Source organism: Mustela nigripes, chromosome 8 (assembly GCF_022355385.1).
Source record: "Mustela nigripes isolate SB6536 chromosome 8, MUSNIG.SB6536, whole genome shotgun sequence".
NCBI classification, from domain to species: Eukaryota; Metazoa; Chordata; class Mammalia; order Carnivora; family Mustelidae; genus Mustela; species Mustela nigripes.
Genome location: NC_081564.1, coordinates 90799180 through 90809139, shown reverse-complemented (window position 1 = coordinate 90809139; position 9960 = coordinate 90799180). Strand labels below are relative to the sequence as shown.

General features: G+C 52.6%; 1 protein-coding gene across 1 annotated transcript in view; it reads right to left on the bottom strand.

The window, feature by feature from the left end:
- ATP9B (ATPase phospholipid transporting 9B (putative)) overlaps window positions 1-9562 on the bottom strand; it is a 174004-nt gene extending 164442 nt beyond the window's left edge. The window contains exon 1 of the mRNA XM_059409851.1: window positions 9516-9562. The gene's annotated coding sequence lies outside the window, so the exon portion shown is untranslated. The remainder of the gene's footprint in view (window positions 1-9515) is intronic.
- Window positions 9563-9960: the final 398 nt, after the last annotated feature.

The following is a 9960-nucleotide window of genomic DNA, read 5'->3' as shown; positions in this document are numbered from 1 at the left end:
GACGCAGCGACCGCGGAGCCCGACCGCAGTGACCGCGGAGCCCGACGCAGCCCCGACCGCAGTGACCGCGGAGCCCGACGCAGCCCAGACCGCAGTGACCGCGGAGCCCGGCCGCGCGTCTCTGGCCGGAAGCGATATGCGGAACCAAGGACGGACGGACGGACGGACGGAGCGACGGCCACACCCTACGTTAAGGAAAGCCCTGGCAGAAAAGGACACGGGTAAACACCAGGATCTCGACCGTAAACCCTGACCGACGGTTCAGATGAGAAACGCGCCGGCCGTGCGGCTGCGAGGACGCCCCCGAGGCCGGAGTCCGCGGCGGGGAAGCAGCGTCGCGCACCAGCAGCCGGGGCACCACGAGCTGCTGTCGGGGCGGACAGGCCGCGGGTTACCCGCCCCGACGCCCGGTCACGAACAGCAGCAGCCTCCGTCTGTCCCGGCCCTGGAAGGCCCTGCGGGGCGCGGCGTGGGCCACTGCTCCGGGACGGCTCTCCACTACCGACGGCTCCAAACGGTCCCTCGTCTGCCATTTCCTCACCCCGCGACGACCCCACGGCACGGCCCGCGGCTCACGGTCTCCCGCGGGCGGAGGCGACGCCGATGACGGCCCCGGCGGGCCCGACCGTGAGGCTCCGAGGCCCCAGTCCGACCGGCGGGCAGAAGGGCGCTCGCGCCGGGCCTCATCCCGGCAGCGTCCGGCTTCGCGGGGAAGGAGAGAAGCCCCCACCGGCGACGCCGCAACGCGGGGAACCACCTTCCCGCACCCGGGCCCCCGGCACGTGCGCGGCCGGCGCGGAGCCGAGCAGCAGCCCGGGAGCGCGCCCCAACTCTCGGAGCTCTGAGCAAAGCACGTCCGTCACCGCAGCAGCTGCTGCTCCGGGAACCGACCCAGCTTTGGGCGGGTGCGTGGGGTGCGGGGTGTGGGGTGCGGGGTGCGGGGTGCGGGGCAGATCCCTCCACCCAGCGCGCAGCGACGCGCGAAGTCCCAGGCGGGCCCCGAGCCGCGTGAGGGACAGACGCCGCGGGACGCGACCCCGCGCTCAACATGGGCTCGACGGGACCGGCTGAGGCTGAAGGACGAACCGCAGCGGAGAGCAGCCGACCGGACGGACGCACGGAACGCGGGCGACGTGTGAAGGAAGAAGGTCGCTAAAAACGAGTCGAACGCGGCACGGGCTCGCGTCCCGGGACCGAGTAGTCTTCGAGGCCGCGCGGACAGGGAAGGCGACGAACGCGCCCCTCGGGGCCACCAGCGCGTGCGGAAACGAAGCGGCCGCGCAGCCCCGCGAGCGCGCGGTGCGCCCGCAACACGGGCCACTCGACGCGCGTCCGCACACGGCCCAGGGCGGCAGAGGCGGCAGAGGCGGCAGAGGCGGGGGCGGGCGGCGCGAGGGCGTGCGGGGGCGCGCGGGCACCGCCCTCCCCGGGCGGCGGCCCGACGAGATCCGGCTTCACACCTCCCGCGTCCGGCCCGCAAGCTCGCGCTCCCGCTCCCCCGCCGGCCGCGCGCCGCCCCGTGACTGGCGAGAACCCCGCAGGCAGCGGCCGTCGCGAGGGGCGCCCGGCGCAGGGGTGCGGGGGTGGGGCGCCCGGGGACCGCCCACGCAGGCGCCCGCCCACGGAGCCGTCGCCGACCCCCGCGAGGAGGCCGGCGCGCCCCACCGCCCGCGCGTGGCCCGTCCCCAGAGGGCGCAGGCACGGATCCTCGCGCGGCCCCGGGGAGAGCCCGGTGAGGCACGCTGCGGGGGCGGACGAGGGTCTACGCCGCGCGGCACAGACGTCACGCCTCCCCGCGGTCTGGCCGGACACGTCCCAGACCGAGAACCACCCGGACCCGGCGCTCGTGGGACGAGGAACGATCCTCGGGCGACGCTCTCCGAACGCGGCCCGGGCCACACACCGGGAAGGAGACCCCGCGGCCAACGTGTGCCGCGCGGAGCGCGCTGACCGCAAGCGGACAGCACAGGAAGGCCTTCGGGTGTCCCCGGCTCTCCCTCGGGGCAGCGTCACCAGCGTGGACCACCGACGTGAGACGCAGTCACCGGCGCTTCCCTGCGGACGGCGCGGCGGCCCCGGGAGGACGTCGCAGTTCGTCGGTTCCTAAGCCACTTCCGACGGGAAACGCAGTAAACGTCGGAGGAAACTTTTCCGTAAAAACCCGCTATCTGAAGACACGACCGTCACACGGAACCCGTCCTACCAAGTGGAACGTGCTGGACCTCCTGACACCAGTTACGTGGATTCCCCTGGGAAGGTGCCCACGGCCCACGGCGTGTAAAAGGCAGTAAAGAGGGATTTTAAGATTTCTTGATTTGTCAAGGAATAACTATGATGCAATTTCATTAAAACGTGACAGAATTTCGTTTAGATAATTCATGATGTTTTATGGGAAAAAGGTAGCAAGGACTGAAACAGGTGACAAGAGCGCCAACAGTAAGGATCAAAGATGCCCAGACAGGGATGGAGACCACAGTCTCGTTCAGCGGACAGAGCTCCTCTCTGGCAAGGACACCGGGACACAAGCGGTCCGTCAATATGGAAATGTTCCTCCTTGCACACACACACGCACACACACGCATGATGTACACTGTTCAAAGGCAACAGACGTCCCTCTCTCCTACGTCTGGGCACTAGAGAGCACATTCGACGACAATGTGCCCCGGGTGACACCAAACAGCTGAGACATCAGCAGCTGCACGAGGGAGCCCCAGCACAGACCGTGTCTGACTCGTGCGTCGCACGTCAGCTTCAGGCGTGACTCAGCACACACCAACAGTGGGTGACATGGTGGTGTCCTGCTGAGACCTGGTGGCGGATGAAGACAAAGCCCCAGACTGCCTGCTGGAATGCCGCATGAACTCTTCAGAAAGCAAGTCCAGGACGTGCTCACGGTTGACTCCCGAGGCGCCACCACTGCGCCTCACACACCGGGCACTCAGCGACCGCCGGGAGCCACCCTGTGGGCCAGCCAAACAGTGACTGCGGCCAAGTGTGCAGCTCAGACACCTCCTCCGAACACAGAATGGTCCCATAATTCAAAGTCCTCATCAGGGACTTTTGTAAAAGCTGCCAACAATGTCATACTCTCTTCCTAGACTCTGACTCAGATGCTGTCCATCAGGGGCTAAGAATCACTGATGGAGCAGCCACAAACAGGGAGGACAAAGCCAGTGGCAGCACCAGACGCAGAAGATCCCCACCCTCGAGAGAAGCGGCTTTGCAGCGCCAGCACACACAGCTAACCAAACGTTGTCTGGGGTCGGGACACCCAGCTGGCACAGCAGGAAGGGAATGAGACCCCTGGTCTCGGAGTTGTGAGTCTGAGCCCTACACTGGGTGTAGAAATGACTAAAACAAGAAACAAATTTTTAAAAATTACTGAATAAAAAATAAAAATCTCAGTGTTGACCAAGACTGTGTACCGGTTACGATATTCCGCTTCTCACAAAGCATGCCCAAGATAGGGGCGTGCTTCACAGTGGACGTGGCTTTCCTTTCCCATAGAAAACATACAGCAGAGAACATTATCCCAGAGTATTCCTACAAGAATGTGCTTAAGAACTCCAAATAGAAAAAGTTCAAATACTGTAAATATGATATAACCAACCACAGTCAAGTCACACAAGGAATTAGCCATCAATGCCGTTCAAAGAACAGATCACTACGGAATATTAGAAATTAAGGAGATGAACAGAAAATATTCTTTTTTTTTAAAAAAAGATTTTATTTTATTTGACAGAGAGTGAGACAAGGAGAGAGGGAACACAAGCAGGGGGTGTGGGAGAGGGAGAAGCAGGCTTCCCTACGAGCAGGGAGCCCGACATGGGGCTCAACCCCAGGACCCTAGAATCCTGACCCGAGCTGAAGGCAGACGCATAACATCTGGGCCACCCAGGCGCCCCCAGAAAATATTCTTCACAAGAAAACAAATTTCAAAGTAAAGTCAATAAGCATTTACATGCATTTTTTATATCCCAGATTTTACTTATCCATCATTTGCATCAGAATAAGCAGCCACAAAGCAAAGCACCACAGCTGAAAGAACACTGGTTTGATGTGGGAGCGGCCTGGGTTCAAATATAAACTCTACCCGAACCACAGTGGCTCAGGGCAAGTCATGGCGTGAGCTTCAGGTCCCGCATCTGTAACGTGGCGGTAACACCAACCTACCTTGAATGGTGGTTATGCCAATGAGCAAGTTACCTGACCCTCACAAGGAAGTCAGAGGAAAGCAGGATCATCACCACCATCTACACGTAAAATGTCCTTTCGAAGGTCTACCAGTGATGGCCAATCTTGTCTAGACAGGCCAATCTGCATTCGTATCAGAAATAAACCCACTGACAATTATTTTTTAAAGTATTCTGAGTTGGAGTGTCACAGAAGTGTAAAAGACGTATTAGTATGCCTTCTTCAACATTTTTTACTATTTTTAGGTGACAGTGACAAACATAAAACTAGCCACTCTAATTTTATAAAATGTGAATAATACAGCAGCACTGAATTCATTCACTATGTTGTGCAACCCACTCTATCAAGCTCTAAAACATTTTTCATCACCATAGAAGGACACGTCAGACCCACTAAGCAGCTGCCCCCACCACTGCCTCCACGTGCCCAGGCCGTGGCAAACATAGCCAGCTTTCCAGCTCCATTCATCCACCTGTTCTGAAACTTTGTGTAAATGACATCACACCGTCCATGAGCCTTTGTGTCTGATTTCTTTCACAGTGTGCAGTATTTCCAAGGTTCGCCTATGTTTAGCAGTATTCGTTAATTTTTACGGTTGGCTAACATTCCAGTGTTCAAAAACACCATGATTTGTTTGCCATTCACCCCCCCTGGTGGACATGCGGCGATTATAAATAGTGCTGTGTGAATGTGGGGGGGTGCACATCTGCCCGAGTCCCTATTTTCAATCCTAAAAGCATTTGGGAATGTCTTAATTCCTCCTTCGTTTGTGAATGATAGGTTTAGGGACATCCAATTCTTGGTGCTCCGTTTTTGTCTTTTCCCAACTTATAATCCCACCCCACATCCTTCTGACGTCCAGGGTTTCTGACTCAAGAGCCCTCCCTTGTGCATGACAAGCTGCTTCTCTCTTGCTGCTTCTGGAATACTCTCCTCGTCCTTGGGCTTTGACAGTTTGTCACATGTCTCGGTGTAGGTTTCCTTGCATTTATCTTTCTAGGGAGTCAGCGATTTTCCTGAATGTGTAGAGTCAGGTCTTTCATCAGATTTGGGGAGTTAATGGCCACTATTCCCTACAGCATTCTCTCCACCCTTTCTCCCTTCCTCGTCTTTCAAGATGCCCACTGTGCGCACATTAGAATACTTGCACTACCCACAAGTCCCTTAGGGCCAGTGTATGTTCCTTCATTCTTCCACCTGCTTCTAATATTGGATAATGCCACTTGATATTAGTTATTATGAAATTACTTAGGTTCAAGATCCCTGATTCCTTCTGCCTGTTCAACTCTGCTACTGAAACGCTCCAGTGAGGTTTTCATTTTATTATACTTTTCAGCACCTGTATTTTTGCTTTTTGCTTCCTTTTTATAATTTCTATACCTTTACTGATATTCTGTATGTTAATACATCATTTTCCTGATCTTTACAGCATTTTCAGTTGTTTCCTTTAGATCCTTGGACATATTTAAGGCAGCTAATCTAGACTTTGATAAGCCCAGGATCTGGGCTTCTGCAGCGACAGTCTCTGTTCATTTCCTCCATGACTGGGCCACATGGTTTCTCTGCATGTTCTGTAATTTCTTATGGAAGCCTGTACACTTTCACTATTGTGATCTGTTAACTCGTGAAATCAGTCATTTCCCCTCTTCTGGGTCTGTTTGGTTGTTCTGCATACTCTGTAGCCATGCAAGCACAGTGACTCTTCTAGACTTGTAAAGTGTGTATTCTTTGTCACATGTGGTCTGAGAAGTCTTTCAGCCAGTACTTTGGAAAGGATTTCCTTGCATGAGGAGGAGACGAGACTACAAAAGAAAGGGAGGGATCATGGGAAGGAAGAAGGCAGGAGCAAGGGAGTGCGAAACGGAGGGCAGAGGAGAAAGTGGGCCGGGCCTCCCCCCATCGCTGCAGACCGCCTCTGTGCTGGGGGCTCCGACCCAGAGCCAGGCAGCCTACAATTCAGCCCGAGATTTCACCTCTGCGTGCACTGAGCCTCGAGACTGGCCAGAGGCAAAACACTTTACTGGGCTCTTTTCTGAGTGTGATCCAGCACTGGCCTTGGATGTGGCTTTCAAAACTCCCCAGTAAACACAGGCAATTTTACAGGCTGTAATTGTCCAAAGAAATCCCCTCTGCACCTCCTTCCGCTTGGCATCCGACACTCCATCCTGTGTGCTATCACCGCTGGCCCCAAGCTCCTGCTGCCTTTCCTTAGCCTGACAGAGGCTTCAGAAATGCCTACTGGTGTTTGGTTCCTCTGCCCTGAGTGACATTCAAGTTAGACGAAAGGAAGACAAGCATCCCGAGTCAGTCCTTCACGTATCCCTAACAGGCTGGACAGACGGCACAATTCTCTGCAAGTAAGCTCTGCTGTGGTCCCTTCAGAGCCAGGTCCAGAGTCCCCAGTCAACAAGGGGGGCTGGGCCTGACTTCTCCACGTGTCTGTGGGAGAAGGAACCCCCTCCTCTGCCACTTTCGCAGACATCACCAGGCCACTTAGCTCTGAACGATACAATTACCCCCCAAAAACACATCTCCACACAGCCCAAATATCACAATTAAAAACAATGTAAAAAATAAGACAGCAACTATAATATATTTTAAATATGCCAGACCAAGGTTACACCTAATTTACCTGGCCATTCTGTGGACTGTATTTTCCAGACTCAAGCTTACCTCTTTTCTACAACATACCGACCCTCTACCATGTCACTACTTTCAGCAAAGCTTCTTCATAATTACTCATTCAATTAACCCACAAAAGAACAGCCTTCTTAGTAAATGGTGCTCGGACAACTAGACACTCAAGGGCAAGGGAAGGCGGACCGTGGCGCACCACACATGAAACACGCAGTGAAAGTGGGCCATGCATCTGAGTGTCAAAGCTAAAACTATGAAATCCCTGGAAGAAAATACAGAAGTAAATCCTTGTGACCTTGGGTTGGCAAACCGTTTCTTACCTACAATGATGCCAAAAGCACAAGCAACAAAAGGAAACACAGACACCAACAGCATGAGAACTTCTGTACCTTAGAGGACACCGAGAGGAAGAAAAGCCCCACACAGAATGAGACAAAACATTTCCAAACCATATACTGACAAGAGACTCAAGTCCAGATTACATAAAGAAACTTGTAACTCAGTAATTAAAAAATAACCCAGTTAGAACAGTAAGCACAGAATCGGAATAAACATCTCTCCAGAAAAGACACACGAACACCAACCAGCACATGAAACGAAGCTCCACATCACTAGCTCGGGGACACGCAAACCAAACCACAGTGAGCTACCACCTCGCACCCACCAGGAGGCCACGAAAGAGCAGACGGCCCGTAACGGTGCCGCTGCGGACACTGCAAGCTGGAAGCGTCGCACGCTGCCGGGGAGTGCGGAACGGTGTAGCTAGTTGGGACAAGAGCTCGGCAGCTGATCAAACACAGGGGTACCACACGAGCCAGCCATTTCACTTCTGGGGATATTTACAAAAGAAACAACATGATGCGCACAGAAAACACTCGCATACAGTCGCCGCAGCATTACTGACAAGAGCCTCGAGTGGAAACAATCAAAGGTCCACATGCAGATGAAGGGGCGGACGCAACTTGGAACACCGGAGTGGAACAGTTTGCCAACAAACAAAAACAAAGCCTGAGAGATGCCACCACAGCAGCGAACCTTGAACACAGGATGCCAAGTGAGAGAAGCCCATGACAAAAGCCCACATACTGCATGATTCCACATCTGTGACCTGTTCCTAAGAGGCAAATCCACCCAGAAAGAAAGTAGATGGGTTGGGGCGGGGGGTTGCCTGGGGCTAGAGCAGGGTCAGAAGGGGCAGGAATAGAATGACGGCTAATATATTCAGAGTTGCTTTCCAGAACGTTAAAGATGTTCCAAAATTAGATGGTGGTAATAGTTTCATAACTCTGTGTACCTACCAAAAACCACTGAATTGTATACTTCAAATGGATAAACTTTATGTTATATGAAATGTATCCCAGTAAGCTACAGAAAAATTTTTTGGAGAACTATTTCAAATCAATAAATTCAGTGTACAAATGTCCACATGCAAACAGAAGACACAGACTCCACTCTAAACCCCATTTTTAAACAGGCTTCAAAGTTACCATGAACACGGGCCGAGCTCCCGGTGCGTCCTTCACTGCCCTTCCCTGACGCCATGACTGCCATTGTGTCACTTGCTGATGGTACAGTCTACCTACAATGGCTTCTCCCGCTCTCTTCCTCATACATCGCTCTTTTCCACTGGGACTGAGAGACCAAAGAAACAAGCTCTTTAAAAACACAGAATCAGGACGCCTGGGTGGCTCAGTTGGTTAAGCAGCTGCCTTCGGCTCAGGTCATGATCCCAGGGATCGGGTCCCATATCGGGCTCCTTGCTCGGCGGGGAGCCTGCTTCTCCCTCTGCTTCTGCCTGCCTCTCTGTCCGCCTGTGCTCGCTCGCTCTCGCTACATATCTATTGGGCCGCCTGGGTGGCTCAGTGGATTAAAGCCTCTGCCTTCTCTCAGGTCATGATCTCACGCTCCTGGGATCGAGCCCCGCATCGGGCTCTCTGCTCAGCAGGGAGCCTGCTTCCTCCTCTCTCTCTGCCTGCCTCTCTGCTTACTTGTGATCTCTGTCAAATAAATAAATAAAATCTTTAAAAAAACAAACAAACAAACAAACAAACAAACAAAAAACCACACAGAATCAGGGGGGCCGGGGGGGCTGGGTGGGTTAAGCCCCTGCCTTTGGCTCAGGTCATGATCTCAGGGTCCTGGGATCCAGCCCCACATCGGGCTCTCTGCTCTGCTGGGAGCCTGCTTCCACCTCTCTCTCTGCCTGCCTCTCTGCCTGCTTGTGATCTCTGCATGTCAGATAAACAAATAAAATCTTTAAAAAACAAAAACAAAACACAGAATCAGGCAAGGGTTAAAGCCCTGACTGACGGTAAGGAGAAACGGGCATAGAGCAGTCACCACTCTGGACCCTGGCATCTTCTGCAGGTGCTCCGATTCCTGCACTCAAGGCCGCGATACCAGATGTCTGGCGACCTTTATGACTGTGTTTAAAATATAATCTGCAAACAGATTTCAGGCAAGGTGATACTGGGCTTCATAGAAAATGTGCATACACCAGCTGGGTTTCACATGTGTCTAAGTAACTTGAAGTCTCAGGCATTATATTATTTAAAAAATTAATTAAATACTGTATGTAGTAACCACATGGTGCTATTTTCAGTCAGTGAATTAAGACTCTTATGTTAAGTGTAAAATGATCACAGTTAGCAAATAATAAAATATATCAAAAGACTCTTGCTAACCTCTTATTGTAAGTTTGCTGTACAGCTGTGAATTCACTTCTTTGTCTCGCTGAAAGCGCCGAAATTCATCAATTGCTTCCCTCATGATAGTAACGGCCAAAACAAATCCCTACAAAACAAAATAAAATATGGCATTTGAGAAAACTGCATTTAACCAAAAAGTCAGGGGAATATTCTTTCACCGAGCAGGTTGGCTTTACCCCCCTCAATTCATGTTACTTCTAAAACATACACGAAAACAAAGAAAAAAGATAAAAAGTAATAATGAAAAACTGTAAGAGAAATATAATACATCATAGCAAAAGATTAACAATTCTTCCTATTCCCCCCAAATTTTTTAAATTCGTATCATAACATGTCCTTTAATCTAGACATCAGAAAATACTTAGGAACCCAAAGTAAAAGAAATTAACAATCTTAAAGACAAACAAACAAACAGGAATTA